Here is a 23,380-nt window from a genome sequence, read left to right as displayed (position 1 = left end):
ACTCTAAGAGACCCCATAGATGGCAGCCCACCAGGCTCCCCCGTCCCTGGGAGTCTCCAGGCAAGAACACTGGAGTGGGTTGCCATTTCCTTCTCCAATGCGTGAAAGTGAAGTCGCTCAGTCGTGTCCGACTCGAGCGACCCCACGGACTGCAGCCCACCAGGCTCCTCTGTCCATGGGATTCTCCAGGCAAAATTACTGGAGTGGGGTGCCATTGCCTTCTCTGACAGATATGCAGAGACTGCCAAAGGAGCAGGCAAAAAGAGCATCTGTTTCAAACTAAAGGGTCAAGTATGACGTTTTGGAGGAAATGACAGTCTAAGTTACAAGTGAGAAATGGGGGTTATTCATATTAAAGGAGAGTGGAGAATATTCTAGGTACTAAAAGAAGGCTTTATGAAAGTCTGGAGATAACAAAAGCAAGGATTCCAGAGATATGAAACTTGTTCAATCTTGTGATTAGAGCTCATTTTGTTAGTGGCCCTGAGTCCTTGAACTGTGACTTTCAGAAACATTTGTTCTTTTTTCTACCTTTTGTATCTGAAAAAGGAAAACTAGAAAGGCCTGGAGTTGCCTAGATCCTCTCCCCTTAAGTTAGATAAGATACTTTCTGAGGTCAGGCCTTTGTTACAGAGAACAGAACACTCTGAACATTTCAAAGTGGTTACTTTTCTCTGGTAATATTTCAGTATGGTTACTTTTCCCTTCCGCCTACCTAAAATATGATGGATTTTCCTCGGATCTTCACCTTGAAAATCTGGTGGGGCTCCGGGAGTTAAAATTAATGAAAATGTGCCCCCTCTCAGACTGAGCCCCAGGAGTTTTTTAACTATCCAGCTGGTCCATGTTCAGTCTCCAGCAACTCTTTAATTAGCATTTAAGTGTTTCTATCAGTTACTGGCTCCAGTGGCTTCTACTCCAGATAAGAGGATCTGGAATTTTATTTTCTATGTTCACCTGTCACTCTAGTTTTAGGAGGCAATGATTTGGTCTGTGGCCTCAATTCTCTGATGCATCTAAGAAAATCACTGATCTTCAGTTTGTTCAGCCTTTTCTTTGCTGTAAGGATAGGAGTGATGAACTTACAAGCTGTTCATATGTGGAAGCTGAAGCCAGAAGGCTGTGATAGTTTCCTACTATCCCCACTGCTTCTACCCTTTCCCCTTGAAGTATTTTCTCAGTGGTCAATGTGATGTTTTCAAATTAAGTCACGTAATTGCAACCAAGCAGGACCCTATGAGGCCTTCCCAGAACAGTCCCTCCCCCTATGTCTTCCCCCTGCCTCTTATCTGTAGAAAAACTGTGGCCTCCTAAGCTCCCCCAAGTTCCAAAGAGTATATTTAATCAGAGAAGAAAGTAAATGCAGAAAGAAAGGAAAACAGTCAAGCAAGACAAAATAATAATAGCTTATCCATTAAACAAAGTCAGGGACATTTAGTTCCTCCTCAAGAGCTATAGATAATATTCTGAGCCATGTCCTTTGAGCTGCTTTACAGATACTGAAATCCCTGCCAGGTGGGAGATGTTAATTATGTGCTGCCTACAAGCAAGTAGACTCCAGACCAGGTGAAACCAGAAGGTCAATGGCGTTGAATCCCAATTACCTCAGCACAAATCCATCAGAAGAATGTCCAGAAGCTGATCACACTCCTCACAATCCCCCAACATCACCTGTCTTTATAAACCTTTCCCTGAAAGCCTTCTGGGAGTTCAAGTCTTTTAAGCACTAGCTGCCTTAGACTCCTTGCTTGTTGCCCTTCAATAAATGCTGTACTTCCCTTCACCACAACCTGATGTCAGTAGATTAGCTTTACTGAACGCAAGTGGACCCAAGTTTGATTCAGTAATACAATGTCACTCTGTTCCCTTTTCCCAGAAGTCCTTCAGCTAGAAAACCATGTGACTCCTCCATCAATTCCTTTATGTCTCTGCTTAAATAACATCTGCCTCCATGAATCTTACCTTCTAATAGAAAGAGACAGAAATAATCGACTAACAAAATGTATAGAGTTTCAGATGATAATAACTGTTATGAAGCAAAATAAAGCAGGGAAGGAGATTTGCAAGAGCTGGGGTTATGGAGGTGATACAAAATTAAAATAGGGTGACCAGGGAAGGCCTCACAAGTTGGCATTTAACAGAAACCTGAAGGAAAGACTGAAACTTGGTTATTTGGAGTTGGAGCGTTTCAGGCCAAGAAGGAGGGTGCTAATATTTTGGAATAACAGTAAGGAAGCCAGTGCAGTGGTTTGAAGTTCAGTAAACAAGGAAGCAATTAAAAGGATATATGGTTAGAATATGTCGAATCTAAGACTTCAAGGAGTTTATTTAAGGGGAAAGATTGGAAGGGGCTTTTGGAAATAAGTTTGAGACACCTATTATACAACCAGGTGGAAATTTCATATGAGTGTGCAGTTTGAGCACTTTGGAGTGGGGATAGAAATGTTGAAGTCATTTGCCTGGGGTGAGATGGTATCTCCTATGAAGTGAGATAGAAAATAGAAGAGGTTTAGCTTTAGACCAGGGTACTCCATGGTTTAGAAATTAACAAGGCAACAGAGACAACTCTGAAGGAATGTCCAGTAAACTAAGAAAAAGCAAAAGAGGGGGATGTCCTAGAATCCAAGTGAATAGAGTTTTTCAAGAACTAGAGAGTGAACCACTGTGTCAGATAGGTAGGGTGAGCTGATTATGTAGCTTGTTCAAATTGGGACACTTATGAGAGTGAAAGATAACAGTATTAATAACCATATGGAGAGAACTGGCCAAAACCATGACTGTTCTGGGTAAACTGGGACACATGGTCATGAAAATAAGTCATGTAACATGAAGCCTGGGAATTGGCCTTTAGACTTAACATCATGGTAATCAATGTTGAGCATAGTAGGAGCAGTTTTAGTGAAATAGAGAGAAGAAAGTTTGACTGAAGTGGGTTCAAGACAATGTAGAAGAAAAGTTGAAAGTAACAAATCTAGACATCTCTTTTGAGGAGTTTTGCTGTTAATGAAAGTAAGGAAAATATCTAGAGGAAGATGTAAGGTTTTTGTTTGTTTTTGAGATGCATAAGAGCATGTTTATTGATGGGAATGATCCAATGGAGAACCAAAAATTCTGTTGTAGAGGAGAGAAGGAAGCATTGCAGAGCAGAGTCCTTGAGTAGGCAAGAGAAGATAAGAACCAACATATGAGTTGTTCTTATCATTAAAATGTTGTTGTTACTAATTATTTTTATTCCTTTCAGTTCAAAAAATCTTACTGTCTTAGAAAGAATAGAGATGAAGAAGGGGGACATTAATTACACTCATAGTCAATGAGATAAGGTCTCACCATATGGCAGGTCTTCCATTGGTCCAAGGTAAATTGTCTCCATATTGGCTGTAAGTTGCAGGAGAGTAGATTTTGGTTTAATAGAAGAAGGAATTCTTCTGACAGAGCGGGCTGGTTTCTGAGGGTCTGAGTTACTTGTCATCAGAATGTTTAAGCAGAGCACTTTAGTGACAATAGTAACCTATAAATTTTGAGCCAAGAAAAGCCTGGATTCATCTCAAAGGCAAGTGTAATTTTGTAAAGGAGATTCAGACAGAGGTTACATAGAGTTGGACTACTACTCTCTGTGATTCATAACACTTCATATCTTATTTCTTACTAAACACTTAAATAAGAATTTAGCTCTCATGGTAATTGAAAAAAATTAAAATTCCCATTTTCAAAAGTGGATATATATATTCTCAGTTCCCCTTGTGGCTCAGTGGTAACGATCCACCTGCCAGTGCAGAAGACATGGGTTCAATCCCAGTGTCGGGAAGATCCCCTGGAGAAGGAAATGGCAACCGACTCCAGTATTCTTGCCTGGGAAATTCCATGGACAGAGGAGCCCAGTGGGCTATAGTCCATGTGATTGCAAAAGAGTTGGACAAGATTCAGCAACTAAACAATCAATATATATTCTCATAACAGTGTACTAATACAATGAAATACCTATTTTACTGATATAAGTGTTCTAAAACAAGGAGATTATTTTTAAATGAAATATAATTATTGGAATCAAATTAATTATACTAAGTCAACAAGGGCCAGGTAGATAAAAAATTATTTGTGTTAACAGGTGGCATGACTCACCCTGGAACTCTCATGAAACTTCCATTTTATTGGTTTCCAGGAAGAAGGAGTGGAGAATAAAGTACAATAATGGACACCTTCCAAGCAGGAAATAGTACAAAAAATACATTTGCCAGTAGGTAAGGGAAGTAGTAGATTTTGAGATACACAGTGGGTAGAAGGTTAAAAACTTATCAAAATGAGCTTAATGGAAAACATATGGTAGAATATTAGCAGAATGTGAAGTGACATGCTGATAACTGTGAACTTGAGGGTAGAGAGAGAGGGAATCCTAATGAAAGCCTGGTGTTTTAGCTGGATTACATCCATGTCTATTGCTTTGCCTAATATTTCCTTCCATGTCTCCTCCTTATTTTCTCTTCCTGACAACTCTCCTTACTTCCATTTTTCTTTCTGCCTTTTTCAACTTCCTTTTTTCTTACTCTTTCTTCATCTCTTCTCCTTCCCAATGATACTCAGTGATGTCCTCAGATTATTGTTTAGCAGTCTGGTGGCTATAAGGTCAGAGATTTCTGATTTGCACAGGGTTGAAAACTGTATTCATGGAAGTATATTTCATGCATGAAGTGTGGGGGTGCCAAACAGTAAAACCTAGTACAAAGATGAACAAATAGTTTTTGAAAGTAACAAATAACCTATGACTAAACTCAAGTGGTATACAACTCACGGACAAGTCACGTATGTCCTATATATAGGAACTATAGATATGAAGAACCAACAAGTGCATGACGAGAAAGTTACCTAGTAATTTACAGAGGCTGGAGGAGAAAGTTCGAAATCCATTCTCACTTCTCTCCTTTAATAACCACTCACAGTCTCTGTTCACTGATCTTCTCTCATAATTGCAGTAGTCTTTAGGTGCTTCTGTGAGGACCACTGGTGTTTCTTCCTTACTCTCATGATGGTGGACTACATATTTAGATTGAATCGAATTCTGTTCCTCTTCTGCTGTTTTCTGACCATACATTGTGCACAAAGTAAGAAAAATTTTAATTGATTTATTTCCATAGGTTCAAGATATAAGGAATTCATTAGATATTAATCATAGAAGGAATCAAGGGTGCAATAGGTAGCCTAAGGGACTAGACAGAACTCTAAGCAGAGGTTCCATTATTAAAAATTCACAAACATGAAAGTATTTGATTCTTTTTAAAGATGTCTATTTTTTACAAGGGATAAATAATTGTTTTTTCTTGAAGCTAACATGTTTGTCTCTGATATCTAAGGTAAATATCAATATTCGATGGACTGTCAACTAGAAGTTTTTCTTGTGTCATTATTAGTGATTGTTTTAGGTCACTTATATTTAACACTTTATTTCTTATAATATACAATATTGTACTTTATTTTTCAGAAAAAGATTGCTCTGCAATATATTCAATACAATCACGTACTTATTTATAATAAAAATCATGTGAATCCCTGTAAAAGTAAAGAAATACCCAAAGATATAAATTATATAATCATATTTGTCTATAAAATAGCCTATCATCTTTGCAAAGCCAAGAAGTACAATTCTTTTTCAAAATGTTGCTTGTTAAAAGGAGATGTGACTAAAATTTCTCTAAGCAGTACCATTTGACACACTAATTCTGGTGAGGGACTTTTCCAATATTAGATGGTAGTTAGATGGTCAATGGTACATTTTGGTCAACTGAAATGATTTTCAGATTCAAAGAAACTATTTTAAAATACTGTATTTTTCTGATGTCACCCTTTCATTTATTTAAAAATATGTTTATGTAGCAAAACCAGTGTGCCATATTTTGTATTAGGAAAAAATATGCTTTCCAAAGAGCAAACAATTTCCTTTGGATCTTCTAGGCCAGATCTTATTAGAGCTACTTCCTCTTCTTGCCTGCCATGTCTAACCTGGGACTTGTGCCATCTGAAATTTCATGCTTATAGAATGTCATATTTGTGTTTAGGCCAATGGAGGACCAAAATAGTTCTCCCTTTCTTGAAATTGCAGTTTCCGTGCATATTTACAGATCCTATGACTTGAAATAAATTTTCCTACTCTCTGATTTTCAGATGCTAGGAAAAATTTTCTCAGTACAGATTGCTGGAAAGGATACTGCAACCATATCGTTGACAGAATGACTCTCAAGGGTAGCCTTAGAAATATAAAAAAAGTCATCATGGATTGGGGTTGAGGTGCCTGCCACCCCCAGTGGCCTACAAATAGGGTAGCTAGCCTACCTGTCTCAACCAGAGCACTTTGAAAGTGAAGAGAACAGTATTAATACCTACTCTAAGACAACAGGCATAAAACTGAATCTGCCCTGGCAAACCAGGATATATACTGATTGTTTTGTCTTCCCTTAGCCAGAGATGAAGCTCAAATGTAGTCCAAAAGAACTTTGCTTCAAATGCTAAATAGTCTTTGAGCTATAATATTGTTTAGTGACTGTTTTTAAAGCCATGTTGTAAAAATCATCAGGTACAAAATAACAGAACAAAATAATTTGTGTTGTTCATCTTGATTTTTAGAGACTGGTACTTGAAAATATGATATCTGAACATTTTCAAAGTACTACAAAGTTATTTTCATTTTTATATTTTAAGATTCTTTAACATATAGTTTTTCTAACATGTAGAAATTTTCACATGTGTATTAGCTAAGTTTGAAATATTTATTATATATTGTTGAGGGATTTTTGAATATTATTTACAGCCAATTGTACATTTGTGACTGACTTTGATGATTGTCCAGGAAAAAAACAGATTTCAGCCCAGAAAATAGTGTTTGTGCATGCAAAGATGGAGAGCCTTTTTGCAAGTAATTGGTTATATATGCTATAAAAGCAAAGTGCAACATAATATACTGTAAGTAATAATTTACTTTGTTTTTGTTTGCTATATTCAATGATTCAACACTTGCTTTAAAATATTATTTTAATCAGAAATAGCTCCAACACATATAGCATAGTTACTATAGATTCCCTAAAATAGTTTAATCTACTGTTTTAAAAACAATATAATAAAATTTGAAACAATTAACTGAGACAATTTATGTTAACTTTAAGAGATTAGTATCATTCAAACTGTTTTCCTCAGACAGACTTTTTATAGATAATTTATATATACTCATGAACAAACCATTATGCCATTCTAAAGATGAAAAATTTAACGTGTGCATCATTTTATGCAATAGCAAAAATCCTGACAAAGTTGTTTGTAAATCAGGAACTATTTTAAATGCACTGTGGTTCCCTCTCTTTGTTTCCAGGTTTGCTTTTTATAAAAGTGTGCATTGAGTCATCTATATAAAACTTAGGCAGTTTCTATTAATACTTTGTTCTAACCATAAAAAATGAGAGTATTTGAGGAAAAAAGTGGAAGGAGACCTAGGCAAGAAGAAAACACAAGAATAACAAATCATTCATATGTGAGATAAAAAGAGGATAGGTGGGGATGGGGCAATATCAAAAGGCTTTCCTAAATCCCTGCCTCTTAAACTGATAGTAAGAAAACTGGAAGTAGGCAAAAGGACCAGTACGGGCAAAGGTACTAAAGTTTGAGAGAATTTTGACGTTTGAAGAAACGTGACTACTTTGCACACCAAGCTCTTGGATATACTGAATGACAGTATTTGCAGTTTCTCAAGTGCATTATTTTCTCTCTCACCTTTGGGTGTTGATGTATACTACAACTTACTCTTAATTCACCCTCCCTCCTCTCATCACAGCTCTTCTTCCCCTGGTGAATTTCTACTTAACCTTCAAGACTAAGCTCCATCATATTGCTAACATAGCACTTAAACCACTCTACTACAATTTCTTTGAATGTAAGGTATATGTGTTCTTTTTATTTTTTTATTTTTTATGTGTTCTTTTTAAAAGCACCACAAAGACAAAAATTTAGTCTTATTTATCTCCAACACCTAGCGCAATGCCTGTTATATAGAAGATGTTCTGCAAGGATTTGTTGAATGAATCAGTCATTCAATAGGGCAAAATACAGGAAAAATATTGAAGAAGATGAAAAGTGAAAAAGAAAAAAGCCATTTGATTTAGCATTTAGGAGTTTTTGGTGATAATCAACACCAACAACTTTGAGAATATTCCAAGACTGAGATGAGAATACAAACCAGATGGCAAAATTACATCCAAGGAGTGGGAAGTAAATATAATACAGCAATGAAGAAACATATAAGTTACCGGGCAATTTTAATGTTGTTTGTAAACTCTTAGTTGGAGGAATTCTAGAGGCATGTAATAAAAATTTTGGCTAAAAGCAAATTACCTTTTATCTATCTTCTTAGTCCTTATTATGATTATATGCCTCATTTCTTTTACAAGTCTTTACAATTGTTAACTGCTGCATCACATTGACATTATGCATATTTTAAAGTTTTTCTGCACTAAGTTGATTCAAACAAATTATTTCAACTTATTTTACTGGTAGATCTCAATGTGGAACATAACTGTTCTGGACTTGATGTGCCTGTGCATATGTATCAGGTTCTTTGACTATATATCTGATGACAATGGACAATTTTTATTACTAAATATATTAGCATCACACAGTCTGAGTTATTTTGACATTGTTAATCAGAGTTAGGCACTGCTGCTGCTGCTGCTGCTAAGTCGCTTCTGTCGTGTCCGACTCTGTGTGACCCCATAGACGGCAGCCCATCAGGCTCCACCATCCCTGGGATTCTCCAGGCAAGAACACTGGAGTGGGTTGCCATTTCCTTCTCCAATGCATGAAAGTGAAAAGTCAAAGTGAAGTCGCTCAGTCGTGTCCGACTCTTAGCGACCCCATGGACTGCAGCCTACCAGGCTCCTCCGTCCATGGGATTTTCCAGGCAAGAGTACTGGAGTGGGGTGCCATTGCCTTCTCCGGAGTTAGGCACTAACAAATTATAATTGAACATATCAAATTAAATGATATCATCATTATTTTTAAGTTCTTAAAACATTTTAATGGCATTTCTGAAATTGTCTTAGGACACACATACCACTACCTACACCTGTACAGGCAGATCTCTTACACACACACGTGCATGCACAGATGTTCCAAATATTTTATTCAAATAATGAATCACAAAAGCCAAATTTAAATATAGACAATTTAATAAAGTTGGCCAAACTAAGGACACATACCTGATATATACTTTTTAAATGCTTCAGTCATATTTTATTTAAAAGAATTACATTTTATTTTGTTATAAATAGAATAAAGTTTATTTAAGAAAACAATTATCCTACAATTAAAAATAAATACATTAAAAAATTGAATTAACTCTGACCATCTACATCCATTATTCATCAAAATGAGAATACCTCAGTACATTTAAACAAGATGCAAATCTCTTTTTGGTGTTGCTATTTTATTGAGGTATAATTTATATACAAGATTTTCACACATTTAATGTTTATATCTGAATAAGCTTGAGCATGTGCATGCACCAGTAATACCACCACCACAACCAAGCCACTAAACATATCCATCATTTCCAAAATTTCTTTACATTCTTTTATGGTATCTTTGCTTGCTTACTCACTTTTTTTTTTTTTTTTTAATAACACTTAATGAAATCTATCCCCTTAAAATATTTTAACTTATTGTTAAAAACTGCTTGTAACTTCTTGCTCCATGCATCTATTCTTTTCCCAAGTTCTTGGATCATCTTTACAATCATTACTCTGAACTCTTTCTTGGGTACATTGTCTATTTCCATGTCATTTACTTGTTCTTCTGGGGTTTTATTTTGTTCCTTCATTTGAAACACATTCCCTTGCTGTCTCATTTTGTTTAAATTCTATTTATGTTTTTATGTATGTAGTAGGTTAGTTAAGTTTCTCAACCTTGGAGAAGTGGCTCTCTGTAGGGGATGTCCTATTCATCCCAGCAATATACTCTTCTCACCCAAAGGCCAGGGACCAGCTGGTTCTGACCTGTATTTGCAGATTCAGTTCCACAGGTTCTGATATCACAGTTTTCTTGCTTCTGGTTTCTGCCCCCTGGTGGGTGGATCTGGGTCTTGACCCTCTGGTGGGCAAGGCCATGTCAAGGGGAGTGTCTAGAGGTGGCTGTGGGCTCAGAAAGTCTTTAGGCTGCCTCTCTGCTAGTGGGCAGAGCAGTGTTCCCATCCTGTTGATTGTTTGGCCTGAGGTGTCCCAGCACTGGAGTCTACAGGCTGTTTGGGTGGGGCCAGGTCTTGTTGCTAATGACTCAAGCAAAGGTCTTGCTGTCAGCCTCCAGCAAGAGTTCATTCCTCGATATGTTCACCACCTTTTATGACCCCAGAGAGACCCACCACCAGCCCCCACCTCATCAGGAGACCCTCCAAGACCAGCAGGCAGGTCAGACTCAGGCTCCTATGAAGTTACTGCTTCTCTCTGCATCCCAGTGTGTGATAGACTTTATGTGTCCCTCCAAGACTGGAATCTCTGTTTCCCCCAGTCTTGTGGAGCTCCTGCAGTGAAGCCCCACTAACCTTCAAAGACAAATGCTCTCGGGGCTCCTTCTCTTGACACAACACCCCTAAATTGATGTGGGAGCCTGATGTGGGGCTTAGAGCTCTCACTCCTGTGGAAGAACTTCTGCAACATAATTATTCTCCAGTTTGTGTGTCACCTAACCAGGTTGTATGGGATTTGATTACATCACTAGTGTGCCTCTCCAATCATCTCGTTGTGGTTTCTTCTTTATGTATTTGTATGTAGGACATCGTTCTTGGTAGGTCCCAATCTTTTTTATCAATGGTTGCTCAGCAGTTAGTTGTGATTTTGGTGTGTTCATGAGAAGAGGTGAGGTCAAGGCCCTTTTTCACTGTCTCCAATCCCCTATCCTCTTAATATATTTTAAAGTGTGCAAATCTGTATTATTAACTATAGGTACTGTGTTGTACAACAGATCTCTATTAACTTATTCATCATATATAACTGAAACTTTATACCCATTGAGAAACAATTCCCTATTTACCCCTCCCCCAACCCCCCAAACCCACCATTCTATCCTCTACTTCTATGATGTTGACTATTTTTATGTGAAACAGCTATGTATTTCTCAACCAATGTTCACATTTCTCACATACTTACCGGTTTCGGAGAAAAAAATCTAAACTACATTTTAAATGTATTTTTATATAAAAATTTTACTTTCCATTTATGATAGAAAAAATGACATGTCTCCCAGGATTGCTATGAGAATTAAGTATTTACAATCCCTCATGTAGTAACCGGTGCAGAAAACTGCTCCCCAAAATTCAGTTCATTTCTTCTCCCTAACCACTATGATATTAAACACAATGTTCAATTCTGAGTTTTCATCTTACTTAATCCATCAGTAGCAATTAACACAGTTGATAACTCTCTCCTCCTTGAATCTTCACTTAGCTTCCAGGATATCCCTCTTTCCTGTTTTTATCTTTTTCTTCTGCCTCACTGATCACTTCTCAATTACTGTCATTAGGCTCTTGTCTTGTCCCCACTTACTTAATGCTGGAGTGTCCAGAACTTAGTCCTTCCTCCTTCTACCTCCTTTGGTGATAATATCTGGCCTCATGTCTTTAAATACCATCCAACTGGGAAAATTCATGCTTCCAGACTTAGAGATATAACTGCCTACTCAAGATCTCTACTTGGATGTCTAATACCCATTTCAAAATCATCAAGTACAGCACCGAACCCTTCAGCTCCCATCACTTCAACCCCAAAATGTTCTTTCTACACAGTCTTTCCCATCTCAATTGATGGTGTCCACTAAAAAAGATGTACAACTTGAGAGTTGTGAGTTATTTGGGGCAAGTTTTATTTGGGGCAAAATGAGGCCTGCAGCCCAGGAGGCAGCATCTCAGATAGCTCTGACAAATTGCTCCAAAGTGGCAGTGGGGGAAAGTCAATAAATAAGGTTTTTGTGAAGGGGGAGTTCAATACCATGAAGCACTCAATTTAAAAAAGGTTTTTTATTAGTCACAAGGGTCTGCTGTCACCATCAAGGGATTTAGTGTTTCTTAGATATGAAGAGATGCAAGGATGAGATAATAAAATCTGTTCCAAAAAACATCCAACTATCTAAAGACTAACACCCAAAAAAGATGTCCTTTTCATTATAGGGGATTGGAATGCAAAAGGAGGAAGTCAAGAAACACCTGAAGTAACAGACAAATTTGGCCTTGGAATACGGAATGAAACACAGCAAAGACTAACGAGAGTTTTGCAAAGAAAATGCACTGGTCATAGCAAACATCCTCTTCCAACAACACAAGAGAAGACTCTACACATGGACATCACCAGATGGTCAGCACCAAAATCAGACTGATTATATTCTGCTCTATCAGTTCAGTTCAGTTCAGTCTCTCAGTCATGTCTGACTCTTTGCGACCCCATGAATTGCAGCACCCCAGGCCTCCCTGTTCATCATCAACTCCCGGAGTTCATCCAGACTCACGTCCATCAAGTCAGTGATGCCATCCAGCCATCTAATCCTCTGTTGTCCCCTTCTCCTCCTCCACCCAATCCCTCCCAGCATCAGAGTCTTTTCCAATGAGTCAACTCTTCGCATGAGGTGGCCAAAGTACTGGAGTTTCAGCTTTAGCATCATTCCTTCCAAAGAACACCCAGGACTGATCTCCTTTAGAATGGACTGGTTGGATCTCCTCGCAGTCCAAGGGACTCTCAAGAGTCTTTACCAACACCACAGTTCAAAAGCATCAATTCTTGGGCGCTCAGCCTTCTTCACAGTCCAACTCTTACATCCATACATGACCACAGGAAAAATCATAGCCTTGAGAACCTCTATACACTTAACAAAAACAAGACCAGGAGCTGACTGTGGCTCAGATCATGAACTCCTTCCTTATTGCCAAATTCAGACCTAAATTGAAAAAAGTAGGTAAAACCACTAGACCATTCAGGTATGACCAAAATCAAATCCCTTATGATTATACAGTGGAAGTGAGAAATAGATTTAAGGGCCTAGATCTTATAGACAGAGTGCCTGATGAACTATGGAACGAGGTTCGTGACATTGTACAGCAGACAGGGATCAAGACCATACCCATGGAAAAGAAATGCAAAAAAGCAAAATGGCTGTCTGGGGAGGCCTTACAAATAACTGTGAAAAGAAAAGGAGCAAAAAGCAAAGGAGAAAAAGAAAGACATAAGCATCTGAATGCAGAGTTCCAAAGAATAGCAAGAAGAGATAAGAAAACCTTCCTCAGCAATCAATGCAAAGAAATAGAGGAAAACAACAGAGTGGGAAAGACTAGAGATCTCTTCAAGAAAATCAGAGATACCAAGGGAAAATTTCGTGCAAAGATGGGCTCGATAAAGGACAGAAATGGTATGGACCTAAAAGAAGCAGAAGATAATAAGAAGAGATGGCAAGAATACACAGAAGAACTGTACAAAAAAGATCTTCATGATCAAGATAATCACGATGGTGTGATCACTGACATAGAGCCAGACATCCTGGAATGTGAAGTCAAGTGGGCCTTAGAAAGCATCACTATGAACAAAGCTAGTGGACATAAAGGAATTCCAGTTGAGCTATTTCAGATCCTGAAAGATGATGCTGTGAAAGTGCTGCACTCAATATGCCAGCACATTTGGAAAACTCAGCAGTGGCCACAGGACTGGAAAAGGTCAGTTTTCATTCCAATCCCAAAGAAAGGCAATGCCAAAGAATGCTCAAACTACTGCACAATTGCACTCGTCTCACATGCTAGTAAAGTAATGCTCAAAATTCTCCAAGCCAGGCTTCAGGAATATGTGAACCGTGAGCTTCAAGATGTTCAAGCTGGTTTTAGAAAAGACAGAGGAACCAGAGATCAAATTGCCAACATCCACTGGATCATGGAAAAAGCAAGAGAGATCCAGAAAAACATCTATTTCTGCTTTATTGACTATGCCAAAGCCTTTGACTGTGTGGATCACAATAAACTGTGGAAAATTCTGAAAGAGATGGGAATACCAGACCACCTGACCTGCCTCTTGAGAAATCTGTATGCAGGTCAGGAAGCAACAGTTAGAACTGGACATGGAACAACAGACTGGTTCCAAATAGGAAAAGGAGTACGTCAAGGCTGTATATTGTCACCCTGCTTATTTAACTTATATGCAGAGTACATCATGAGAAACGCTGGACTGGAAGAAACACAAGCTGGAAACAAGATTGTCAGGAGAAATATCAATAACCTCAGATATGCAGATGACACCTCCCTTACGGCAGAAAGTGAAGAGGATCTAAAAAGCCTCTTGATGAAAGTGCAAGAGGAGAGTGAAAAAGTTGGCTTAAAGCTCAACATTCAGAAAACGAAGATCATGGCATCTGGTCCCATCACTACATGGGAAATAGATGGGGAAACAGTGGAAACAGTGTCAGACTGTATTTTTTGGGCTCCAAAATCACTGCAGATGGTGATTGCAGCCATGAAATTAAAAGACGCTTACTCCTTGGAAGGAAAGTTATGACCAACCTAGATAGCATATTGAAAAGCAGAGACATTACTTTGCCAACAAAGGTCGGTCTAGTCAAGGCTATGGTTTTTCCAGTGGCCATGTATGGATGTGAGAGTTGGACTGTGAAGAAGGCTGTTCACCGAAGAACTGATGTTTTTGAACTGTGGTGTTGTAGAAGACTCTTGAGAGTCCCTTGGACTGCAAGGAGTTCCAACCAGTCCATTATGAAGGAGATCAGCCCTGGGATTTCTTTGGAAGGAATGATGCTAAAGCCGAAACTCCAGTACTTTGGCCACCTCTTGCGAAGAGTTGACTCATTGGAAAAGACTCTGATGCTGGGAGGGAATGGGGGGAGGAAGAGAAGTGGACGACAGAGGATGAGATGGCTGGATGGCATCACTGACTCGATGGACGTGAGTCTGAGTCCGGGAGTTGGTGGTGGATAGGGAGGCCTGGCATGCTGTGATTCATGGGGTCGCAAAGACACGACTGAGCGACTGAACTGAACTGATCTAAATACCTGTCCCACCAGATTCCCTGGAGCACAGAATGCCTCACTCCACTATGAACTCCCTCAGGGGTTGTTGAAGGTCACCAGCTGTAGCAGCACGGGGTTCAATCTCAGTAGAGGTAGATGACAAAGGCCTTGTTGTTCAGTCATTGGCAATGCTCTTAGTAAGAGCATTTGTAGATGGCATGGCCCCCTTGTAGTTGTACATCCAACCATACTTTGCGGGGACGGGGGGTGGCATTTCATGACCATTTTGTCCCCCATTGCTGGGAAGGCTCGTTCCCAGTTTTGAAGATGGTTTTAGTTGATAAGACACTCAATGTGCTACTACTGGGCTACGTCTTAATAGTCAAAACATCTCTGGACACCTGTATTCTAGTTATGGTCCAAGAAAGTATTCCCTCTCATTGCATCTTTTCATACCTAGAGTTACACTATTACAGTCATTGATCATATATCAAGCTATACATTTGATCAACTGCTTCAAGTCTAGTCATCATTTTCGTTGGAGGCTCAGTCATACATTTGGTAATACAAGAAATAATAATCTTGTGAAACAAGCAAAATACAAATGGTATAGTTAATAATATTAGTGGAATTAAAAGTAAATATTTTAGCCATGAGCCTCCCACACCACCAGTTTTTTAAAAAAACATCGTCAAGACTAGGGAATGGGTCACTTAAAGTAGAAATCTGATTTTTCACGTGGTTCAAATGTGTTACACTAAAGGATTTACCAGGTATGAAAATATAGCATTCAGTTTGAAATATAGCACAGATATCTCCCTGAGATGCTGTAAGGTGTCAAGAGCCTTGCAGTTGTGTAGCACTGCCTTTTTCATCATAGAGATATTAGAATTCAATAGGCTAATACCTGATTACTATCATTTAAAGCTTATGAAAGTTGTTAAGGCTTAGATATGGTCAATTACATCCTCCAACCCCATTGAAGGTGCACGCACACATACACACACACACACACTCACACACACACACACACACACACACAAGCTGCTAAATGGTCATACCAGTACAATACAGATCTTTGACCCATTGGGATCATACCAATGGTAGATTGGTTAGCTGCTGCTGCTAAGTCTGCTGCTAAGTCTCTTCAGTTGTGTCCGATTCTGTGCAACCCCGTAGATAGCTGTCCACCAGGCTCCTCCATCCCTGGGATTCTCCAGGCAAGAACACTGGAGTGGGTTGCCATTTCCTTCTCCAATGCATGAAAGTGAAAAGTGAAAGTTAAGTCGCTCAGCCGTGTCTGACTCTTCGTGACCCCATGGACTGCAGCCTACCAGGCTCCTCCGTCCATGGGATTTTCCAGGCAAGAGTACTGGAGTGGGGTGCCATTGCCTTCTCCGAGATTGGTTAGGGTTACCTCTAATTCATTAACATGTATGACCTTAAATTCATGGGAATCCCAGGCTACACCTTCGTATCCATTCCTGTAGATGTGAAAGCCACAAATTAGTGCCACAAATCCACTGAGTTACATACCAATCACTCTCTCTAAGGGTAATAATAGACATAGTTCATAAAGCACCCAGCCTTGTCTCATAATTACCAGGTTGATCATTTTAGTATGGTTTAACCCTTCCCAACATAGAGGAGCTTTTAAACTTAAATGACCATAGCCTGGTGTTAACCATGTAGATCCACCCCATAATTGTGGGAGTCTTCCTTTTAATAAATGAGAAGTTAATTTTTTATTGAGACTTAGCTCATCACTCTGACTGAGTTTAAATGACCCTAAGAAAAAACTTAAATCTGTTGCCAGCATCAGAGCAGGTATTATTAATTGGCCAGGTGGGAGGATCCCATCTAATAATATCATAAATAGAACAGGACTGAACACTCATCTAAAATAAATTTCCTAGGGGATATCCAATCAGAGCCCTAGAGAACAGATAGCCCAGAAGTACTAGGCACAGGTAATTGGCCATAACCCAACAACTGGATTGAGTTTTTAAAACATGTAATTGATATACATAGGTCCAAGGAATCAAGAAAACGTTATAAATAATCATAAAAATCAGATCAGTAGCCTGGGCAAACTGTCTACTTCTGATGTCATCTTCTTCTCATCCTAGTGTAGTTTAGTTTCCTCCGTTTGAGCATTGTTTTACGGTGAGTTTGAGGTCATCAGGCCTCACTATGGACCAGTCCAGCTTAGGGGCCTTTGGAAGCGGGAGTTAACCGAAGAGTCAATTTCCATTCAATTTCGCTGGGCATGAGCTAGTTAAGACTACCTGATAGAAAGGTCATTCCATACAGGTTAGAGACAGTTCCTTAAATTATGTCTTCTTCCAGTCTTGATTGAAGGTAATGTGTGAGGCATCTGATCTTCATCCAAAGAGAGATTACTGAGATGAGCTTCAGAAACAACCCTAGAGTGTCCTTTAATAATTCAATTAAATTTTACATTAATATACCCTAACAGCAAAGAACTATCTAGGAAATGAGTCTTAGTAGATACAGACCCCCATTAACAAACTGGTATTTAACATTCATTGAAACATCTTTTTCTCCCTAAAATCACCATCATTTTTAACAAATATAACAAATTAATACTTGTTTGTAATATAGGTCTGGTCGCAATAAACTTGGCTTGATGATTTACATAACAATAATTGATCATAGACTTTTTTGCTTTGCTGAGACTATAAAAGTCTCAGACTGAACTTTTAAAATAAAACCTTTCAGGGCAAGAAAAGTCATGCCAAAGGTTTATCACAGATTTTGTCTAACAGATCTAAGTAAATTCCTCCCTTCTCCAGGTCTCAGATTCCTTCAAGTTCTTTCAGATTTCTGTACCTGTTAGTACGATAACCTTCCTAACTTTTCTGATAAAGTTACTGGAAACTAAGAGTTTCTAATCTCTGGAGGGTTCAGATAGAAAAGATAGATGTTTCAATTTGTTTATAAAATATAATTTTACCAAATTACCATCATAATTAGTTTGAGGGGAAGGTTTTTCTTAAGCTTGGAAAACTAGAAACCATAAAAGTAATAAGCATATTCAGTTCTAAGCAGTTCATTCAATCTTTTTTGTTAACCTTTGTGACATCATCAGGTTTTTCTTTCTTTTTTTTTTATATTCTTTTTTTTAATTTTATTTTATTTTTAAACTTTACATAATTGTATTAGTTTTGCCAAATATCAAAATGAATCCGCCACAGGTATACATGTGTTCCCCATCCTGAACCCTCCTCCCTCCTCCCTCCCCATACCATCCCTCTGGGTCGTCCCAATGCACCAGCCCCAAGCATCCAGTATCGTGCATCAAACCTGGACAGGCAACCAGTTCAGAAACTGGTATTTATCTAAAAGTCCTTTTTATAAATCTTGAAGAGGAAGCATTTTTTCGAAACTTGGTTAGTGCTATGACAATATTTTGAGATAGTAACTAGAATTATGCTTGATAACATTTTACCCAAATATATCAAAATTTTAGGAACTCCATACAGTTTCTAGGATATCTATATTAGTAACATTTACCATACAATATAACCCGAGACTTATTACTCACTTGACAATATCCCCCATGTAATTCTGTATACAAAATGAGCCTAATTAGTGTAATATCTCTCTTTGGGATGTTTCAGGGGCCCTCTGAAGCATCCCAAAGTTATCTATAAATCTTCATTAGAATTATTTAGGAAGCTTTGTCAACAAATATCAAAAAAAATTAGAGGAATGGTACGGGGAGGGAGGAGAGAGGGGGGTTCAGGATGGGGAACACGTGTATACCTGTGGTGGATTCATGTTGATGTATGGAAAAACCAATACAATATTATAAAGTAATTAACCTCCAATTAAAATAAATAAATTTATATTAAAAAAAAAAAAACGTTTAGAACACTCAGTCAGATAGGACTATAGGTCATTGTGAAACAATAGCTGTTCACCTAGCCAAAGTCACAATAAAGAATTTCAGAACAGAACATTTAAGAGATAAAGAAACTTAAATCTATTATCAAAGGCAGTCCAATATCTGAAGACAAAGTGTCCTCTTAACAGAGAGAAAAGCTAAATTCAAGTTTTGGCATCAGCTTACTTTACTTAAAAGGTAAACTTGATTAACTTTATTTTAAACTTAGTCCTAACCATATACAAAACTCTTTCCTCATGGTTCACTTTTCACAAACCTTATCACTTTCTGTACCCATTACTGTGTTCTTCCACCCTAAAAAGCCACCTGTAAGTCAGGGTTACTTCCTTTTCCCTTAACAAAAAGGTAATTCCATTCCTCATACCTTCTTTATCGAAAAGACACTTCCTACTTCCCTTAAGCAACCAAGAACTGACTTTAACATCAGCATTTTATAGATTGGTGAGCATAAATACCAGTGATAATTTCTAGAACCTTTGTTTTCTTGGAGATAACATTTTAGGATGGCATCAAACATTTCTTTTTGATCCGAAATCTCTTTAGTTTCTCTGTAAGAGGTAATGTTTAGTAGTAAATGTTTCAAAATCTTTTTATTTATTTTATTTGGAAATGACTTAGCTATTCAATAGGCTTCCAACACTTAGTTTAGCACAACCCTTAGAAGTTCAAGTTACCCCAATCTGGATAGACTATTTAGGCAGACATTCCTAAAGCATAATTATTCTTAATAGAGTTTGTCTAAAGGCTCATATCTCATTTACAGTTTTTTAGAAGTTTCTTCACTCAGCAAGGTAATTTCCTTGCTGACAAACTTGTAACAGATATAATATTTAATTTATATTAAACCTAGGTACAGTGAAAATATTCTGCTTAATGTTAATTACTCTTAAACATGTCTACATTATTCAGATCAACAAATAAATATTAATATCAGGTGTTTAACACTGAATATTTTCCAATTCACATGAACCTGAAATTCATTTAGGTTAATTTCTCTTGTATTTAGAATTATTTGATTTGTAAGCATTTACTTTTTTTTTTAAGGCCAATTAGATTAGAGCTCATTTACAAACTGATCCCAGCAATCAGCAATATTATCGAAAGAAATAAAGACATACACTGAGACATACTGGAGTCTAAAAATATTATGACCACATTGTCAAAAATTGTATATTTTTTGTGTGTGACCATAGTTTTAGAGCCAAAATTTAGACCAGGTAGTACTCAACTTGGCCCTGAAAACAAGAGCAGATTGATCCCAGCAGGGATTGTCCCTCTGAGGAAGCAGGGGTCTTAGTTTGATCAGCTCCAGGCTGTTGATTACAGGAGGAAGTCCTGGACAAAAGGGAACTTCAGTTCATTTTCCTATCCTATGTCAATAAAGATCTAATAGTTTTAGGCCATTTTCTTTGTCACTGGATCATAGCTATAGATTGACCAATCATTTAAAAAATTTTTTCCAAGGGATTCCCAGGTAGAGTGTGGAACCTTAGAGTGAGAAATTCACATATTAGCTCAAACAGTTTGTACCAGATGTCTGTGCACTCAAACTAAACCAACAAACCAAACCGAACCAGAGCTTCATCAGCCAGGAGTCACACTCCAAATGAAACAAAAGGCGAAGAGATGCCCAGAAATCAAAAGGCAAAAGGCATAAATGTCAAACGTGACTTCCCAGTTCAATTAGACCTGCGACCTGGCAAAGTCAATGCTAGCAGCCTTGTTTTAGTTTTGATATAGTTTCAAGCAATTTCTTGTTGATTTTCTGCAAAGAAGTTACTCTATCATTTTCTGTTTTAGAAGCTTCTAGATACCAGTCAAACACGGCCGGCCTTGTCTAATTGTACATGCAAAAATATCCATTTTAGAGTATTAAAAGAACCCAAATTTGGCCGTTTTAGGTTGAAATCTCTTTTAGTATAATTTCTCCAAATAACTAGGTACTTGCAAGTGTGAGCTTCATATGTACTGTACATGAATCTGGCGAGAATGTTAGTCAGAGGCTGGCTTTATGACACGCCTTTGTGTCTGTTGAGAGATTCTGTTTCCCATTTTAAGCTGAATTTGTCAGGGATAAAAATCACTAGTGAATTTGTGTAGTGGGCCAAAGTGCTGCTTGTGAGCTTAACTCCTCCAAGAGTCACTCCAGAGTCGTTTCAGCTCGTCTTACGTGTCTCAGATTCTGCCTCCGGCAATCTAAGACCACCATGGCTGCTCAGGTCACTGAATGGCCAGTTCTTATGTGCGGCCCCCGGACAAGCAAGTGTTTTAATTAATGAGTGGGTTTCCCTATGGGACCACTGCACGGCATGAGGACTAGGCCTCCACCATGCCCATAAAGTTCTCAGTCACCTGAGAAAACTGAAACCAGCCAGGAGGAGTCTTGTCCTTTTTCTTCAGAGCAATGCTCTCATGTATTTTCCTCACTTTCATCCTGACAAATTCTATAATGGCAGTCAAATTGAGGAAAAGTGTCAGATCAGCCTCTTAACCACTCAGCCAAGATAATTGAGTGCCCTACAACGGAGCGACCTTGGCATCTATCAGCCAAGCCCTGGATATTCTTTGATTTTTTTTTTTTTTTTTCAGTCGATCCCCCCCTACCCAGTACCTTTCCACTGGATGGGCAATTCTCCTGGCATCTTTCAGCCAGCCCCCCACCCAGCATCTTTTAACTGTGTGGGACCTTGGTATGTTTCAAACGAGTCCCACTCAGTGTCTAGACCATGAGTGGGTATACCCCAGATGTTTCACCCGGGTCCCCCCTAGTATCTTTCCTACTAGGAGGGGGCAGGTAACCTGCTCAACCGCCAAATAAAACTCAGAATCTCAACCATTATGAGAGATTCAAGAACCAGGAAAGACTTACCCAAATTCGTCTGTACTCCCCAAGGAGGCAGATGGGCACAAGGGGCCGCCGCTGATACCGAAGCTCCAGTTCCTTGTAGAGTCCAGTTGAAGGAAGGAAGTCCACTCTGGGTCACTTCATTGGTCACCATAACTGTCGACTAAAAAAGATGTACAACTTAAGAGTTGTGAGTTAAGTTTTATTTGGGGCAAAATGAGGACTGCAGACCGGGAGGCAACATCTCAGATAGCTCTGACAAACTGCTCCAGAGCAGCAGTGGGGGAAAGTCAGTATATAAGGTTTTTGTGAAGGGGGAGTTCAATACCATGAAGCACTCAATTTACAAAAGGTTTTTTGTTAGTCACGAGGGTCTGATGTCACGATGAAGGAATTTAGTGCTTCTCTAGATATGAGGACATGCAAGGATGGAGATCATAAAATCTGTTCCTAAAAACATCCAACTATCTAAAGACCTGTCCACCAGATTCCCTGGAGCACAGAGTGCCTCATTCAACTCTGAATTTCCATGGGGGTTGTTGAAGGTCGCCAGCTATAGCAGCATGGTGTTCAATCTCAGTAAATGTAGATGGCAAATGCCTTGTTGTTCAGTCATTGGGACTGCTCTTGGTAAGTGCCAGTCTGTAGTTGACAATGGCAATTTCATCCTTTCATTTGCTTAGGCCAAAACCTAAAGTCATTCTTCAGTCCTCTTTTTCTTACACACTCTCTTTCTTGTCCATCAGGAAATCCTGTTGGTTCTGCCTTTAAAAAGATAAGCAGAAATCAACTGCCCTTTCAGTTCAGTTCAGTCGCTCAGTCGTGTCCAACTCTGTGACCCCATGAATCACAGCACGCCAGGCCTCCCTGTCCATCACCAACTCCCGGAGTTTACCCAAACCCATGTCCATCAAGTTGGTGATGCCATCCAGCCATCTCATCCTCTGTTGTCCCTTTCTCCTCCTACCCCCAACCCCTCCCAGCATCAGAGTCTTTTTCAATGAGTCAACTCTTCACATGAGGTGGCCAAAGTATTAGAGTTTCAGCTTTAGCATCAGTCCTTCCAAAGAACACCCAGGACTGATCTCCTTTAGGATGGACTGATTGGATCTCCTTGCAGTCCAAGGGACTCTCAAAAGTCTTCCCCAAAACCACAGTTCAAAAGCATCAATTCTTCAGCCCTCAGCTTTCTTCACAGTCCAACTCTAACATCCATATATGACCACTGGAAAAACCATAGCCTTGACTAGACGGACCTTTGTTGGCAAAGTAATGTCTCTGCTTTTCAATATGCTGTCTAGGTTGCTCATAACTTTCCTTCCAAGGAGTAAGCGTCTTTTAATTTCAAGGCCGCAATCACCATCTGAAGTGATTTTGGAGCCTCCCAAAATCAAGTAAGCCACAGATTCCACTGTTTCCCCATTTATTTGCCATGAAGTGAAAGGACCAGATGCCATGATCTTAGTTTTCTGAATGTTCAGCTTTAAGCCAACTTTTTCAGTCTCCTCTTTCTCTTTCATCAAGAGGCTTTTTAGCTCCTCTTCACTTTTTGCCATAAGAGTGGTGTCATCTGCATATCTGAGGTTATTGAT

This window comes from Bubalus kerabau, chromosome X, assembly GCF_029407905.1.
Source record: "Bubalus kerabau isolate K-KA32 ecotype Philippines breed swamp buffalo chromosome X, PCC_UOA_SB_1v2, whole genome shotgun sequence".
Lineage (NCBI taxonomy): Eukaryota > Metazoa > Chordata > Mammalia > Artiodactyla > Bovidae > Bubalus > Bubalus kerabau.
This window is presented reverse-complemented; position numbering follows the sequence as displayed.